Raw genomic sequence first — 19,378 nt, 5'->3', positions numbered from 1 at the left:
ATCCAACAGACATTTATAGGACACTCTACTCAACAACAGAATACCCATTCTTTTCAAGTGTCCATGGAACATCCATAAGGCAGATCATATCCGGGGTCATAAAACAAACCTTACTAAATTGAAAACTGAAATCATATAGAGCATGGTCTATAACCATAATTAAATCAAAATAGAAAACAGTAACAGAAAGATAGGAAGAAAAATTTAGAAACTAAACACCTGGGAGAAAAAAAGAACCCATTTCTAAATAACCTATGGGATAAAGAGGACTCGGGGGGGGGGAAAGGAAAGGTCTCAAATCAATAGTCTAAACTCCCTCCTAATGAAAACCAGAAAAACAGCAAAATAAACAGAAGGAAGGCAGCAATATAGGTAAGAGCAGAAATCTATGGAAATCTGGTTCTTTGGAAAATCGATAAAGTTGACAAACTTATAGCAAGAGTAATGAAAAGAGAGGAGACACAAATGACCAGCTACAGAGCTATAACAGGATTTTACTACACACTCCAAAAACATTTACAAGGTAAGTAAATAGTAGAAACAAATCTACACAGATAAACCTGACAACATGGATGAAATAAACTAATTCCTCAAAAAGCTGGATTATGTAACAGATTAGTCAGGTCAGAAGGTTTAGAAGGCTGCAGGAGCTACTTCCACAATGTTCAGGCCAAAGGCATGTAACAACCCCTAACAGTGAACCTCTTCAGACTCCTAAAAACATACTAAAATTCACCTAATATGAAATAGATACTTACGAAATACTTTAAAAAAAAAAAACCTCCCCCAAAATGAAATCTCCTGGACCTGATGCTTTCACTGGAAAATTCTAGGAAACATTTAATCAAGAATTAAGAACAAATCTACCTAATCTACTCAATCAATTCACTCTATGAAACCAGGATAACCCTGATATCAAAGCTGGACAAAGAAAGTATAAAAAAAAAAAACTACAAATATCCTTCATAGGACCATAGACGTAAAATTCCTTAATAAAATATTAGCAGATTGAATTGAGCAGTATCTCAAAAGGATGATACAGAATCACTAAATGGAATTTCCAGAGATGCAAGGCTGGTTTAGTGCTCAAGAGTCAATCTCATAGTGATGCCCAGAAAGCAGTGCCATGGACCTGCTCCCCAGCAAAACAACTATTGCTGGTGAAAATAATTTAAAAACCCAAGAATTTAAAGTCTTGGGGAACTGTCCTAAGGGTACGAAACAGCATTTATTCAAGACAGTCTACTAAATCTTGGTAAAAATAGTGAGAGTCCATGGCACTTGAGCCATCATCCACTTCCTCTCTCTTCCGCCCAGACCAACACTATGTAATCTCTGCTCCAGAAAAGTGTGGCCAAGAAATTGGGAATCCCTCTACCCTCACATCCCAGTCAAGGGTTATGGCATCTCTGCAGGAGGGGGAAGTTGCCAGCATTTCTCATGCATCCCAATTCTTTGTTACAAATTTTAAATCACAGGATGGTGTGGCCAAGAAGTTGGAGGCCTCCCTCATAGGGCAAAGACTATACCTCAATCACAGAAAGTAAAACAAATACTGAAGCCATGAAGCAGATGAGACTGCCCAGGGTCAGAAGAAAGAGCAAGAGAACAGCTAACAGAGAGCCCTGACATGTACCAAAATCCCTAGTAGGCAGAACAGTACTGCCAGAGAAGGCAATCAACAAATATTTGGTTAGCTGAATGAGTGAATGGTAAAATAGTCTACAGAAAAATTTTCTTAAGTATATTGGTTTTCAAGTCCCTTTGCAAGCATTCCTGGTCCTTCAGTTTTTCTTACTTCACAAGAGGTCCAGTTAGAGAACAAGGCATTTGAGGGAATCTCTAAAACACACAAGTACATCTGCAGAGAAACGAACTCACTGGAAATAGTTCCTCTAAAGATGAAGAGGCTGTCCCTAACAGAACTTATTTAGGTTTACCATCAGAACTTTAAGTCAATAACAACTGCCAGGCAAAACTGAGATTCTTGTTGCAGGCCAACCACAGGACAGCTGTGATAGAGAAAGGTTTGCAGGAAACGCTAAGCAGCCTCCCTATAGACCTGCGGCAGGGTAAGTACTCCTGAGAGTAGAATGATAAAATGCAAATAGCAAACGGTCAGGCCAAGTCCTTATTTGGCCAGTGAGTATGTAGTCTTGGGTGAATTTTGTTTCTACTTGGCCAGCTTTACCTTACGGGATAGACTAGGTCAGGAGTTACAGAACTATCCTGTGCCATGTTTAGGGCTCAGTGAGTGTACTCAGGGTTAGGGGCTGGTGTGTTGAGGGAGAAGAGTCCAAGAAAGGCAAATTTGAGCTTCCTGATTCAACCACAGTAACTATAACTGACCCATTACACTCACCACACTTACACAGACATGTGTGCGTGCGTGTATGTCATCACGGGGGAAGAAAGGATTCCATATTTTTTTTAATTGAAGTATAATTGACATACAATGTTATATTAGTTTCAGGTATATTGACATAGTGATACAAAGGATTTTGTTTTTTAAAATGTCTGAAACAACTGGATTAGATGATCTCTGAGCTCCCTTGTGGCTCTAAGATTCCTTATTTCTAAAGATGCTCTCCTGAAGATGAAAACAACAAGTATTTTCACATAAGAAAAAAATCCAATTATGTAACAGATTAGTCAGGTCAGAAGGTTTAGAAGGCTGCAGGAGCTACTTCCACAACGTTCAGGCCAAAGGCATGTAACGACTCCTAACAGTGAACCTCTTCAGACTCCTAGTAGAGTGTAGACTTTGATCACCTCCTTGGATGAGAACACACCATCAGAATATGTGACTATGAAATAAAAACTTTCTGTGCAAATAATACATAAATATGACTTCTATTTCTGGTAGTAGATTATAAACTCTAGAAAAATCCATAGAAATGCAGCTAAATTACTAGGTAAAAACTTTCAGAAAATTTTTTGTTTTCACCTGTTACTGAGCTAGTATGTATGTATGTGTGTTTGTTTGCTTATTTATTTATTTATTAGACTGCGCCGAGTCTTAAGTTGCAGCACACAGGATTTTAGTTGTGGCATGCGGAATTCTTAGTCTAGTTCCCCGACCAGGTATGGAACCCGGGCCCCCTGCATTGGGGGGCCCACTGCACCACCAGGAGAACCCTGAGCTAGTATTTTTTAAAAAGGTAGAAACAAAGATCCAAAACAAAGTGAAATCAGGAAGCCTAGCTATTCAGAAATGTTAAAGTCAGTTTCTAGCCCTTAAATTTTCTAGCTTCTACTTTGACCACAGGATACATAGCAATCAGAAGTGATACCAGGTTCTCTCCAAGATGGAAATATAACAAAAGATCCACAAACTTTATATTGGCTATACTTACAGAGTAAAAGTGAAGAACAAAAAAGTCATGCCATGCAGAGTAGCACAGAAAAACAAAACAAGAAATAAAAAAGTAAAAATAAAACTCGCCTATCTGGTCAGAATTCAGCTACAATGTGGCCTGAGAACCCCAAGTTAAACAATAAACTTAAACGTGGCCCTGGGGTGATGGTGCCCCCAGGTGACTGGCAAAAGCAAATAAAAGTCTTCTCTGGAGGAAATCAATTTTCAACCAGGACTCAAACAGATTGGTAGAGAGCACATTTTAAAAATGACCCAGTTATATGCTGTCTCCAAGAAACTCCAAATATAAAAATATAGGTAGGTTGAAAGTAAATGATACAAAAGATATACTATGTAAACATTAACCAAAAGAGAGGAGGAATGCCTATACTGATATTAGATAAAGTAAGCCTCAGAGGAAAAAAATGCTAGAGACAAAGAGGACATTATATAATGACAAAAGGGCCAGTCCACCACTAAGACACAGCAACCTTAAATGTGTATGTACCAAAACAACCTTGAAAAAGAAGGACAATGTTGGAGAACACAATTCCCAATTTTAAAACAATGAAACTACAGAAATCAAAACAAAAGGGTACTCACTCATGTAAGGATAGACATTGGAATAGAAGAGAGTATAGTGAATTGGTCTGTGACAAGGGTATCAAGAATTTAAATGGGAATGAACTGTCTTTTCAAAAAATGGTATAGGGAAAACTGGATATCTACATGCAAAATAATGAAATTGGACCCCTATAAAAAAAACATAAAAAATAAAAAATGAACTCCAAATGAACCACAGCCCTAAAATTAATAGCTAGAACTAAACAAGTCTTAGAGGAAAAACAATCTTTGTGATCATGGACCAGGCAATGGTATTTTAGATATGATACCAAAAGCACATGTGACAAAAGAAAAAAGGATAAAGTATAATTCATCAAAGATTAAAACTTTTGTGTTTCAAAGGATACCATTAAGAAAGTGAAAAGACAACCTATGGAACGGGAGAAAAAATTTGCAAATTGTATACCTGATAAGTGACTTGAATCCAGAATATAAAAAGAATTCTTACAACTCAACAATAAAAGGCAGATAATTACAAAATGAGCAAGGGGTTCAAATAGACATTCTTCCAAAAACAGCAAATATTGTATAGTTCTACTTATATGAGATATCTGGAACAGGCAAATTCACAGATTTTGGGGTCAGGGAAAATGGCGATTTATTGCTTAATGGTTACAAAACTTCTGTTGGGAGTGATGAAAAAGTTTTGGAATAGATAGTGGTAATGACTGAACAACAGTGTGAATGTAATTAATGCCACTTAACTATACACTTAAAAATGGTTAAAGTGGTAATAAATTTTATGTTTTGTATGTATATTACAATATTTAAAAATATTGTAAATACCAAAAAATATACCCCAAAACCCACTGAATTATACACTTAAAAAGAATGAACTGTATATTTTAAATGTGAATTATATCTCAATAAAGATGTTTAAAAAATACATAGTATAAAAAGCTGAAAGGCCCTATAAGGAAAAACTGATAAATCTTCCTTCATAGGAAACTTTAGCAAAGGGAAACCAAATTACTGATGAACTACAGAGTGAGGTAAGAGCTAGAAACCTAAATAATCAATAATTATATGGAAAAAAACACACAAATATAAAAAACACAGAATGAAGTGGTGATAGTGGACATTCTTGTCTTGTTTCCAGTTTCAGGGGTAAATTTTCAGTATTTCATTTCCAGGTATGATGTCTGCTTTAGGATATTTGTAAATACCCTTCATAAGTTAACAGAAATTCTTCTCTATTTCTAGTGCACTAAGTTTTGTTTTGTTTTGTTGTTTTTTGTTTGTTTTATACACTGAAGAAAATGATATGGTTTATCTCCTTTATTTTACAACTCATTCTTTGAATAAACCTCACCTGGTATTAACACATTTATATGACTCTGTGTGTGTGTGTGTGTGTGTGTGTGTGTGTGTGTGTGTGTGTGCATTATAGATTTAATTCGCTAAAAATCTGTTTGGAAATTTGATAATTCTTGTTCATGACAGACTGGTCTATAATATTCCTTTTTTGTATAATGATATTATTAGCTGTTAACATGAGAGTTATGCTGGTATCGTAAAATGAGTTACGAATCTTCTTATTCTCTGGAAGAGCCGTGAGAGTGATATTATTTTTCAAATGTTGGAAAAATTCATTAGTAGAAGGAAAAGTCACAATGAGATACTATAACACAAGCACCAGAATGGCTAAAAAAAAAGTTAAATGCCAAGTGTTGGTGTGAATGTGGAGCAAATGTAAATCTCATAAACTGCTGGTGAAAATGTACATACATATAACCACTTTGGAAAACTGTTTCATAACACTTGATCCAGATTTCCACTCTTAGATATCTGCCCAACAGAAGTACATATATACACAAATATACACATGTACGAGAATTGTTTAGAGCTGCAGTATTCATAGCAGCCCTAAACTATGAAAAACCCAAGGGTAAATTTGATAAATTTTCATACACTAATGCAGTGATGTCTCACTATCCATTGCTAATACACACCAAAATTTTTTTTTTTTAAGTATTAATATCTCTCATGCTTCGGTGGCTTGACTGAGCCCAGCTTTGGTTCTCATTTTGATTGCAGTTAGATGGCAGCTATTAAAGTCCTGAAGTCTGACTGGACCTGACATACAAGACGGCCCACTTGCGTGGCTGAAAACTGATACAGACGACTGGCCGGGCGATCAGCTACGGCTGTTAACCAGAGAGCCTCTGTACATGGCCTCTCCATATGGGATGGACTTCTCACAGCACAACAGCTAGAGTCTGAGATGAACTGTTCCAGAAGGGGAGTCCTAAGAGATCCATCTAGAAGGTAGAAGGCTTCTTTTTCCTGGGAGTCCCAAAGACTAGGCAAGATTCAAGGGTGAGGGACACTGCACGGGTGTGAACAGCAGGAGGTGGGGTTCTGTCTTCGGAGACTAGCCACCACAGATGGAGTACTATACGGCAGTGAGGAAGAAAAGAGATGTTTATGTTTAACCCGAAATGAAGCTGCTGTTAACATGATGGCCTATATATGTAACAATTCATATGGTTTATCCTAACTACGTTCAAAAAACAAACTCATCTGTGGTGACAGATGTCAGAGCAGTGACTACTTTAGGCAAAGAATGCATACTAACAAGGAGGAAGTACAGGGACCCTTCTAAGGTATTGGTGATACTCTACAACTGGAGCCAATGGTGGTTTCACGAAGTACTGCACTTTGCGATCCTTATCAATCTTACATTCATTCATTCATTCATTTATTGCCACGCTGTGTGGCGTGTGGGATCTTAGTTCCCGACAAGGGATCGAACCCGCGCCCCCTGCAGTGGAAGCGCAGTCTTAATCACTGGACCACCAGGGAAGTCCCAATCTTACATTTATTTAAGATTTGATTTCTATTGTATGTATACTATACTTCAAATAAAAAGTTATTTTTACCCCTCACACACTACCAAAACCCTCAAAGAAATAACAGTTCATATTCATTCAAATTGGTAAAATTTTTCTGTTTATCCAAGGAAAACTAGCAATTAAATGGCCCAATGAGAGGGCTTCCCTGGTGGTACAGTGGTTGAGAGTCCGCCTGCCGATGCAGGGGACGTGGGTTCGTGCCCCGGTCCGGGAAGATCCCACGTGCCGCGGAGCGGCTGGGCTCTGCGCATCCGGAGCCTGTGCTCCGCAACAGGAGAGGCCACAGCAGTGAGAGGCCCGCATACCGCAAAAATTTAAAAAAAATTTTTTTTTAATGGCCCAATGGGAACTCTCATGTACTGCTGATGCGCACAAAACTTGCAAATTTTACTCTTTGCCTATCAGAAACCCCCTACTTCAAAATTAATACCTGAAACATTCTACTTTCCTATTTTGCCTTCTTTAAAAGCTGAACTCAAATAGATTTTTTCACAGGGAGATGACAGATTTGCACATCGATCTATCTTAATTTAGCCATTCCCATTTATACAGTATGATTAATATGCAAATGCACAACGCAAACTATCAACTTAGGAAGCAAACGTTTGTGTATGCGGGTGTTTTTAGGGATAAAACAAAATGTTTTAACTCTTTCAAGTTTCTAAAGTAAAAACTCCTGGGACTTTGCTAGTGGTCCAGTGGCTAAGACTCCATACTCCCAATGCAGGGGGCCCGGGTTCAACCCCTGGTCAGGGAACTAGATCCCACATGCCGCAACTAAGAGTTCACATGCTGCAACTAAGACCCGGAGCAGCCAAATAAATAAATATTTTTTTAAAAAAAAAGTTAAAACTCCTAACTGGTAGAAAATTGCTGCTAAGAGAAGATTCTTTAAAAATTAATGTATTCATCAAAAAGTATTTATTAAACATTAACTTTAGGGTATAGTTTTCTCAACCAACCTTGGCACTGTTGACATTTTTTTGTCAGATAATTCTTCATTGTGGGGGGTTGGGGGAGGACGACAGTCCTGTCCATTTTAGGACATTTAGCAGTGTTCCTGGTTGCTACCCACTAGATGCCAGTAGCTCCCACCCAACTTTAACAACCCAGAATGCTGTGACATTGCCAAATCAGTCCTATTTGAAAATCACTGTTAAAGAGGTACATTTACAGTTCTGGATTTGGGCTCAAAACCTCTTACTAAAGACTACCCTTGAAAAACTACAGATTAGTTTCTCATTCAGTTTTAGAAAAATACTAAACAGAAAACCCTACTCTATGAGTGATGGCAAAAAGAAGTATAATATGGCTGGGATTTAACAAGAATATTGATTCTGTCCCATTTAGTATATGCAATGAACAAACAAGAAAATGTGCTCTATGAAGAATGGCTAATAATAGAATGTTAATGAGGCCACACAGTCTCCATCCCTCCCAACTGTTTCTCCGCAAGGCCAGACTACATGCATCAGTACCACCTTGTGTACGCATTTAAAATACAGATTCCTGAGCCCCAACAGACCTATGAAATTGAGGTGTGGGGCAGGCAACGTGAACTTCCAGTAAGTCTTCCTTAAGGCCTCACCATTAAATTCTTTTTTGTTTTTTAAGAAGCAAGACGCTTTTTTTTTTTTTTAATTTACTTTTGGCTGTGTTGGGTCTTCGTTGCTGTGTGCGGGCTTTCTCTAGTTGCGGCAAGCAGGGGCTACTCTTCGTTGTGGTGCGTGGCTGCTCACTGTGGTGGCTTCTCTTGTTGCAGAGCACGGGCTCTAGGCGTGCGGGCTTCAGTAGTTATGGCTCACAGGCTCTAGAGCGCAGGCTCAGTAGTTGTGGCGCACGGACTTAGTTGCTCCGCAGCATGTGGGATCTTCCCGGACCAGGGCTCAAACCCATGTCCCCTGCATTGGCAGGCGGATTCTTAACCACTGTGCCACCAGGGAAGCCCTCACCATTAAAGTCTTATAAAATATAAAAATGTAAGAAAAACAGCACCAGAGGCTACTTATCTCCAATCTTTCATGACCACACTTTTAATACATTTTAAATTTGTGTCACTGATCACAAGGAGAAGCAACAGAAGACTGTTCAACTGATAGCAGATGGTGTGAAAAATAAAACACCAGTGTGAACAGTCAAAGACCAGGATTTTAGCCTTAGTTCTACCACTAACTTGGCATGTAGTTATAAGCAAGGCACAAAATCCCTGGGTTTGAATTCTCTGTCTGTATAAAAGAAATAATTGCTGTACCACATTGTAAAAAAAAGGGCCAAAAACAGATGTGAAAGCTCTGAGAGACTACACAGCACCTATAAGAAAGATTAGTTATCACTTGACAGGTATTAATTCAAAGCTACAATTGAGAGCCATATTCCAGTAAAATTATCCAATGCAATATTAAGTAGGATACATGAAAAAAACCTGTGTCTGCAGAAATATATCCTAAATATTACTCAAAACTATTAAAAATAAAAGCATATTCACAGGGTATCTAGGTTAAGAAAGTTGAAAGATGGAGAACATACTAATAAGTTCTCAGAGAATTTCTACAGATGAGAAGCTGACAGGATAGTCAGGTGTCACTGTACAGAAACAACTAAGTGAGTAGGAAGGATCCTGCACAACTACCAAAGAAAAACTTACTTTGGTATAATGTAGTAAAAAAAAAGACTTATCTTCAGTTCCCGGTGTATACCAGTATGACACAAGCACACTAGAGGCTGCTTTTCCCAGTGATTACAACTAAGACTCCAGATAAAATTATGAAAAGCAGTTATATGAGAAATCCAAGCAGTAAATTATAGCAGGTGGTATAGAGAGAAAAAAGAAATCACAGATTGAAGTATGGTGAACTTTCCATGTTTTCTTTCCTTTAACTTTCTGTACCTCTGCTTTGACTCCAAGATGGGCTGCACTAGAGAAATGCACAGTGAGCACAGGCAGCAAGAGAGACAGGGAAACAGAATTTTCTGGTAAGAGGACCAGAAAAGGAGCCCTATCAACTTGGGGGGGGGTGTCCACCAGCCTTCCCCAGGGGAGAGCCCCAGTCCCAGAAAGGCCCAGCCCTGGTGATGACACTGTGGGAACTGAAACCCTAAGAGGACACCCACCTCTTTGCACAGGAGAACCAGAAAAAAGGTACCTGGTCTGTGGAAGAGTAGGGAGTAGTCTCTGTTTCGTTTTGGTTTTTTTCTTTCCTCTTCTCTCAGCATTGCACCCTAAGGCAGCCCCAATCCTGAAGGCCTACACAGCAATACAGAAGGCTAAAACTCAGAGAACCTCGTCCTTCTGGCTAGAGTAACTGTGAAAAGTGGCTGCTGGGAGCCAGAGAGTGTGGAGGAAAAGCCTGCAAAGTACAGGAGATTATAAATTGACACAAGCCCTGGGCTCATGCCAAAACTGTACATATGCAGAATACCCCCAAAGAAACACAGCAATGACTCTGAGAACTGAACTACAATGCAAGCTTCAAACTAACCGTCGAATACTGCTGGCAACGATCAGACCCAGGCAGCATAGCAGAGGCTTTGAAAACTGAATTGACATTAGAACCACTGCCCAGAAAACGTGAGACAGAATTTGAGAACCAGGTTAGTCTCCCACTAAATAACAACAGCAACAACAAAATCAACATCATATGATGGATTTTAACAGGGCACAGAGTCTCACAACATAATATTCCAAAATGTCCAAGGGACAATAAAAATTACTTGATACACTAAGAACCAGGAAAAACCGAACAATTTTCAAGGGAAAAGACAGTCAACTGACAAACACTTTGAGATGATTCAGATGTTGGAATTATCAGGCAAAGACTTTAACACAGGTATTATAACCATCCTCCATAAGTGAGGAAGGCAAGCACTCTTAAAATGAAGGAATATATAGAAATTCTCAGCAAAACATAGAAACTATTAAAAAAGAGTAAAATGGAAATTTTAGAACTGAAAAATACAGAATCTAAAATAAAAAACTCACCAAATGGGCTAAATAGCAGAAGGAAGATAATTGGTGAGTCAGTCAATTTGAAAGTAAATGAACAAAATATCTAATCTGAAATAAAGAGAGAGAAAGTTTATAAAAAATGAACAGAAAAAAAAAATGAACAGAGACTCAGGACCTATAGGACAAAATTAAAATTCACATTTTTGGAGTTCCTGAAGGAAACGAGAAAGAAGATGGTACATAAGAAATAACTGAGGGCTTCCCTGGTGGCACAGTGGTTGAGGGTCCGCCTGCTGATGCAGGGGACACGGGTTTGTGCCCCGGTCTGGGAAGATCCCACATGCCGCGGAGCGGCTGGGCCCGTGAGCCATGGTCGCTGAGCCTGCGCGTCCGGAGCCTGTGCTCTGCAACGGGAGAGGCCACAACAGTGAAAGGCCCGCGTACCGCAAAAAAAAAAAAAGAAATAACTGAAAAGATAATGGCAGCAAAGTACACAAATTTGGTGAAATAGATTTAAAGATTCAAAAAATCTCAGTTAAATAAAACCATGCCCAGACCTGTCAAAAGCAAGCCGCCAAAAACTAAAAATAAAATTTTTTAAATCTTAAAGGAGACCGCAAAAAAAAGTAACACGTTTCACATAGGGAAACAATTATTTGAATGAATGCAGAGTTTGAATCAGAAACTGGAAGTCACAAAACAGTTGAACTACATATTTGAAGTACTGAAAGAAAAAAGCTATCAACCCAGAATTCTACATCCACTGAAAATATCCTTCAGGTATGAAAGCAGGCAACTCAAAGCATTCTCACATAAAGGAAAATTAAGAGCATTTACTGCCAGAAAACTTGCTCTCAAAGAAATGTTAAGGAAGTTCTTCACTGAACAGAAATGATACTGGAGGGAAATCTGGAACTTCAACCAAAATGAATGGTAAATATCTGGGTAAATACAATAGACTATTTTCTCCTGCTAAATTATTTAAAATATCTTTTAATATTGAGAGCAAAATTTATGTCTAAGGAGTTTTCATTCTATATAAAAGCATTACATACGACAACCATAACCAAAAAGGAGGGGTGAGAACAGGGAACTATATAAATGAAAGTCCAGGTTTAGTTAAAGTAGTAAAAGATGAACTCTAAGTAGACTGTAATAATAGGTATATATATTATAATCCCTAGAGCAACCTCAAAAAAGCAACAAACAAAAGAAGCCAACAGATACATTAAAATGGAATACTAAACATATTCAAATAATCCAAAGGCAGGAAAGAAGGAAAAAAGGAACAACAAAAAAAAGAGGGACAAATGGAAAGTTTAAAAATGGAAGGACTAAATTAAATGTTGGAATTCAATAATTTCATTAAAAGAAATTGACTATCACAATATTGTATTTTTTTAAAAAGACCCAACTATATGCTGTCTATAAGAAATCCACTTTAATATAAAAATGTACACAGGGCTTCCCTGGTGGCGCAGTGGTTGAGAGTCCGCCTGCCAATGCAGGGGACACGGGTTCGTGCCCCGGTCCGGGAAGATCCCACATGCTGCAGAGCGGCTGGGCCCGTGAGCCATGGCTGCTGGGCCTGTGCGTCCGGAGCCTGTGCCCCGCAATGGGAGAGGCCACAGCAGTAAGAGGCCCACGTACCAAAAAAAAAAAAAAAAAAAAAAAAAATGTACACAGATAGCAAAAACGATGAAAAGAGATATCGCATGCAAACACTACTCAAATGCAAGATGGACTGTACTATCAAAACATATGTCAGAACAAGAAAATCACCAGAAATAAAGAGGGACGCTACATAATGATAAAAGAGTCAAATAACCAAGAAAAAATAACAGATAAAATAACAGATAAAAGAGTCAAATAACCAAGAAAAAACGGGTAATACAACAAAAAAGGTTAAGTAATACAAATACATGAAGTGAACCTAATGTAATTATTCAAGGAAGAGTGTTGAAGTCTTTAACTATAATTGAACAATTGAAGAGAGAAATATACAAGTGTTCAATTACACAATTATAGTTAAAGACTTCAACACTCTTCCTTGAATAATTAATAGAGCAAAGTAAAGAGAAAATCAGTAAGGATGTAAAAGCACTACGAATCAACCTAAACTGACACTTATAGAACTCTCCACACAAAAAGAGCAGAATATACTTTCAAGTGCACATGTAACATTCACCAAGGCATGCCATAAACCTTACCAAATTTAAAATAAACCTTATAAAAGCAAACATTATCAAATTTAAGAGAGCTGAAGTCATACAAAGTATGTTCACTAGACATAACAGAATTGAAATAGGAATTAATAAGAGAAAGATATCTGAAAAATCCTCAAATATCTGAAAACTAAATAACATACGTGTAAATAATACATGGAACAAAGAGGAAGTCTCAAGGAAAATTAGAAAATATTTTGATATGAATGAATATGAAAACAACAACATATGACACTTTGTAGGATACAGCAAGATCAGTGCTTTGAGATGGTTATAACATTAAATGCCTACATCAGAAAAAAAAAAAAAAGATCTCAAATCAATAATGTATGCTTCTGCCTTGAAAAATTAAGAGTAAACTAAACCAAAGCAAGAGAAGGAAGAATAGAAAAAGAAAATCAATGCAATTGAAAAGGGGTAAAGAATTGACCAAATTCAATAAAACCAAGAGCTAGTTTTCTGAAAAGATCAATAAAATTGATAACCTTTTAGCCAGAGTTGAAAAAAAAAAAAGACTCAAGTTACCAAATATTCAATTTCAGAAATGAGCAGACATCAATACAGACCCTACAGATAATAAAGGAACACTGCAAACAACTTTATGTTCCTAAAGTTGACAACTTTGATGAAATGAACCTACTTCTTAAAAGACACAAATCGGGGCTTCCCTGGTGGCACAGTGTTTAAGAACCCGCCTGCCAATGCAGGGGACACAGGCTCGAGCCCTGGTCCGGGAAGATCCCACATGCCGCGCAGCAACTAAGCCCATGCACCACAACTTCGAACTTGTGCTCTAGAGCCTGCGAGCCACAACTACTGAGCCCGTGTGTCTAGAGCCCCTGCTCTGCAACAAGAGAAGCCACCGCAATGAGAAGTCCGTGCACCGCAACGAAGAGTGACTCTCGCTCGCCGCAACTAGAAAAAGCCCACACGCAGCAACTAAGACCCAATGCAGCCAAAAATAAAATAAATAAGAAAATGAATTAAAAAAAAAAAAAGACACAAATCAAAGAACAACAAAGTTGGAGGACTGATGCTACCTGACTTCAAGACTTACTATAAAGCTACAGTAATCAAGACAGTGTGGTACTGGAGAAAGAATACACAGAACATAGAGCCCAGAAATATACTCACATAAACATAGTCAAATGATCTTTAATCAAGGAGCAAAGGCAATACAGTGGAGGAAAGACAGTCTTTTCAACCAACAGTCCTGCCACAAATGGACATCCACATGTAAATATAATGAATCTAGATACATACCTTACACCTTTCATAAAAATTAACTCAAAATGGATCAGAGACCTAAATGTAGAAGGTAAAACTATAAACCTCCTAGAAGATAACATAGGAGAAAACCTAAATGACCTTGGGTATGATGATGATTCTTTAGATACAACACCAAAGGCATGATCCATGAGAGAAATAACCAATAAGCTAGACTTCATTAAAATTAAAAAAAACTTCTGCTCAGCATAAGACAATGTCAAGAGAATGAGAAGAAAAGCCAGACAGGACAAAATAATTGCAAAAGACACATCTGATGAAGGACCAATATCCAAAATACACAAAGATCTCTTAAAACTCAACAATAAGGGGGGAAAAATGATTTTAAAATGGACCAAAGACCTTAATGGAGACCTCGCTAAAGAAAATATACAGATGGCAAATACACATAGAAAAAGATGCTCCACATCATATGTCATCAGGAAGATGCAAATTAAAACAATAAGATACCACAACAGACCTACAAAATTACCAAAATCCTTAACGTTGATAACACCAAACGCTGGTGAGGACGTGGAGCAACAGGAACTCTCATTCAATGCTGGATGGAATGCAAAATGGAACAGCCACTTTGGGAGACACTGTGGCATTTTCTTACAAGACTAAACATATTCTCACCATAAGATCCAGAACCACACTCCTTGGTATTTGCCCAAAGGAAACAGGAACTTATGTCTACACAAAAACCCGCACACAATGTTTATAGCAGATTTATTCATAGTTGCCACAACTTGGAAGCAACAAGATGCCCTTCAGTAGGTGAAAAGATAAACTGTGGTACAGCCAAACAATGGAATAATAAATCAACAGTAATAACCCAGCACTTAAGAGAAATGAGCTATCAAGCATGAAAAGACATGAAGAGCACTTAAGTGCATATTACTAAGTGAAAGCAGCTTATCTGAAAAGGCTACATACCGTATAATTCCAAGTATATGACATTCTGGAAAATGCAAAACTATGAAGTGGGCAAAAAGCTCCATGGTTGCAGGGGTTGTAGGAGGGGAAATGGGCCAAACAGGCAGAGCACAGAAGATTTTTTGGGCAGTGAAATTACTCTGTATGACACTTTAAATGGTGAATACATGTCATTTTACATATGCCTAAGCCCATAGAATGCACAATACCAAGAGGGAACCCTAATGTAAACTATGGACTTCTGGTTATGATGGGTAGGCTCATCATGTGTACCACTCTGGTGGGGACACTGAAAACGGAAGAGGCAATGCACGTGTGAGAGCAGGGGGCATATGGGAAATCCTTTTACCTTCTGCCCAATTTTGCTGTGAACCTAAAACTGCTCAAAACGAAAAACAGTATTTCTAAAAAATAGCTTACTGTAAATGTGATAACTGAACATGTGTTTACCTTTGCTCTTCCCTGAAAAGCTCATTATATTGAGGGGGAAGAAAAAGGATAGATGTTAAAAACATAAAAACCACAAAGACAAAGAGGAGAGAAGACATCAGTCAAAGAAATTTGAACACATTTTAGAAAAATGGAGAGCAGAAGGAAGAGACAGTGGAGCTAAATACCAAATACCAGAGACAGAGGGAGCCAACAAGAAGAAAGTCAAATGCATGCAAAGGCTCAGAAATTGAAGGCATATGTATCAGAAAAGGTGAGAAGAAAGCATGAGGCTAAATCTGGAAGGAAAGTGGTAGAAAATTCATGTCGGGAAGAGTTATCTCTCTCGTTTCCAATTCCATCCACTAGAGCTAAATGACTGTACACCTCCCCTAGATATTCCAAGATAAACACAGCTGGTTGCAAACCTAGGGACACCAGGCACAGTGGAGGACAGGGAGGAGTGCCACAATGGGAACCAGTGGATTTTGTGGATAATCTACATGAACCTTCAAAACAAGATGATGGCAATGGGTGACTCCAGTTGTACACCAAGTGTAAAGAGCAACCACTCCATAAAGGAGCACGTCAGAAGGTTCTTGGATTTCTCCAAAAAGGTGAATTTGAGAGAATATCTGACATGAAGAATATATTAAGAGAAGATTCAGGCAACTATTAAAGAGTTTGGGGTAATTAATAATATATATAGGAAACTAGGGGGATAGAGAGAAAGAAAGAAAAAGGAAGGGAGGGAGGGAGAGGGAGGGAGAGGGAGGGAGGGAGGGAGGGAGGGAGGAAAGGGGAGTGAAAAGCACCAACTGTGAAAACCAAGAAGTTTCACACAAGAGAAAATAATAATGTGTTATGTGGCTTAGCTATGAACAGCATTTACATAGACATAACACTGTATACATTGAATACTAACATAAACACATTATAAAAGTCAACTATATTGATAAAATGAGAAGTAGGGGTCAGAGGTAAAAGAGAACTAAATTCTCGTCTTTTTAAATGGGCAACCAACAGACTGCCTAAAACTGAAAAATTAAGTAGTAACAACACAGACACGGTATTTAGAGATAATATAGGCAAATACTAAAATACTCCACTAAAAAGAATTAAGCTAGTTGTTTCTAGGGAAGTGCTGTAAGGACACGGGCAGACGACCGCTACTTTGTAATACACCCTGTATCACAGGGAGGACTACTTGACTCTTTAAATACATATACAATTGGAAAAGAAAAATACTAAAATCTACAGAAAGAAAACTGACCAGATTTTTTTAAAAGGAGCAATGGATAATTCTAGAAGAACAAAATATAATTATAGTACACTATGTGGCCTAGCAGTGAATTACCTTGCATAATCACAAAAAGGTAAACAATGAAGTCAATTAAGGAAGAAAGTGCTAACTGCCTCTGTCATAACCCATTTTCTTGTTTATTTATTTATTTTGGCTGTGCCAGGTCTCAGTTGCGGCATGCAGGATCTAGGTTCCCTGACCAGGCATCGAACCTGGGCTCCCTGAATTGGGAGGCCGGAGGCTCACACACTGGACCACCAAGGAAGTCCCTGTCATAACCCATTTTCTATCATTTCTTTATAATAAAACTTCGATATTGTTTGGGATAGCAACAGGAATATAAAATCCCAGCCCTGCAGCCCAAATGAGGGCCTGTGACTAAATTTTGGTCAACAAAATGTAACTAGAAGCTGCAGGGTATAACTTTTAAGCAAAGCTCCTTAAGCTTGGGAAGGAAACTGGCACAGGTGCCCTTTGTGCTTCTCCACCCTCCCCCTCTCTGCTCCCCAGCGCTCCTCCCCTTCCCTCCCTGCCTCCACCTGCCTGAAAACTGACCTAACTGCTAGGGGCCTAACAGCTATCCTGGACTGTGAAGTGATCTTACGGAGAGCCGTGCTCTCAGGAGAGTGAAGGGAAGAACACGGAACCTGGTTCCCTGATAACTGTGAAGTTGCTATTCCATTTCTTGGACTGTCTGTCTCTAGAATTCTTTTATGTGAGAGGAAAATGAACTTTAGCTCATTTAAGTTACTGTTATTTCCAGTTTCTTTTACTAGAGCCAAATGTAATTCTGATACATAGAAAATTTAACTAAAAATTATGACCTAAGAATTTGAGGAGGGGGAGTGAGGGCATAAAATAGACTAAAAATTAAATTAAATTAAATTAAATTTAAAAAATTTAAACCTGCATAATAGGAAGTCAAGAGATAATGTCTAAAACAGAAAATATAAACCAGCACAGAAAACTGGCAGTAAATGCCTAAAGGACATCTTCAAATCTATCAATAATTGGAAGCTAGTACTAAAAGAAAAGGGTGGGAGCATTTCATTAGGCTTTCATTATTTGATTTGTCCTGCTTGGCTTCTTTTTTTTAACTGTTTAATATTTATTATATACTATTACTTAGATAAAAATTAACAACCAAAATATTAAGTACTGAATAATTTAATTAGCCACTACAAAAACACAGCACTAAGGTATAGTGAAGAAACCTTTTCCAGAGAGGTCTGGCCTTTGTCCTTGGCTACTGGGAGGTGGTCTCTAGGCCCCTGGAATGCCCTACCTGATAGGGCTCTTTGTTTGCCTGGGGCCTGTGGTCACTGGACAGTCTAGCAATGTGGTTTATGATGGGGGCTTTGCACCACATTGCATCACTTCTGACTTCAGAGGAACTGGAGACTAAGGGTATTAGCCTGACCTCTGCAAGAGGCTACAGATTGGGTAAGTCACGCAAGAAGTATCTGGCTGCGTACCAGTAAAAAGTTTGGACACAAAAGGCTTAGGGGAGCTTCGCTGGCTGGAAACGCTCTGGCGTAACTGCCATACGTAGTGACAAGGAGGACGCAACGTCACCCAGGGCTCCATGGGGAGCCTCCATTCAAACTCCTCCAGCCTCTGCCCCGCGGTGCTTCTTTGGCCAAAGCTGCAGGATTGCTCCTCCAGTGTTACAGCTTTCAATGAGATCTGTTGAGTCCTCCTAACAAACTACTGAAACTCAGAGTGGTTTTAAGACACTCCCAAGCTTGCAGCTGCTGTCACAAGTGCGGGCAGTCTGGGGGACACTGGCCTCCGACCTGTGCCTTGGCTAACTCTGGGCAGCTAGGGAAGGAGGAAAGGAGACAGAGGAGAAGGGTGAGGAGGTGTCACATCTCTAGAGCTCCTACGGGAATCCTTATTGTGTGCTTGATATACATTCATTTAGTCCCGATAATCCTAGGCATCACAGATATTGTTTCTACTTCATATTCAAGGAAATTATATTAAAGGTCAAGTAAGTGGAACAGTGCCACAGAGCAAGCATTTAGTATCTCTAGGACGTAACTCTAGCCTTTGGGACTCCCAGGCCCGTGCACTTTTCATCACACTACACTATACCATGGTGCTTCCTGTAACAAATCAGAGTGCTTAGGGTCTTAATTTTGACATCACTATATGCATAAATGATCTGCCTGTGATAGTCCAATTACCTAGAATCCAGGACCAGATCTATGTAGTATGTTGTTCTTTGTAGAACTACCACAGTTCCCACCCAAGTTATTCTTGATGAAGGAAAATAAAAGTCACCTCACAGTTATTCAAAGTTAAGTGATATCAAAAAAATATATAGTGAATCCAAAATTGTAAATTAACCTAGTACTAAACTTAAGTACCTAGTCAATGTAATTAAGGGTCTATCTCCTCCAGATTTCCTTAACGTGGGAAAAAAGTTAA

At 38.6% G+C, this 19,378-nt stretch overlaps 1 protein-coding gene across 2 annotated transcripts in view; it reads right to left on the bottom strand.

Moving 5' to 3' along the window:
- The window catches only part of PTPN4 (protein tyrosine phosphatase non-receptor type 4), a 174,618-nt gene that overhangs the window by 108,340 nt on the left and 46,900 nt on the right, over positions 1–19,378 (bottom strand). The window contains exon 1 of one of the 2 annotated variants that reach the window (XM_029225101.1): positions 5,935–5,971. The exons of the other annotated variant lie outside the window; for it this stretch is intronic. The gene's annotated coding sequence lies outside the window, so the exon portion shown is untranslated. Of the gene's footprint in view, positions 1–5,934; positions 5,972–19,378 lie in introns of those variants that run through there. 2 annotated transcript variants of the gene reach the window in all.

The sequence above is a fragment of the Monodon monoceros genome, unplaced genomic scaffold (genome assembly GCF_005190385.1).
Source record: "Monodon monoceros isolate NGI ecotype Baffin Bay Population unplaced genomic scaffold, NGI_Narwhal_1 Super_Scaffold_16, whole genome shotgun sequence".
NCBI classification, from domain to species: Eukaryota; Metazoa; Chordata; class Mammalia; order Artiodactyla; family Monodontidae; genus Monodon; species Monodon monoceros.
This window is presented reverse-complemented; position numbering and strand designations above follow the sequence as displayed.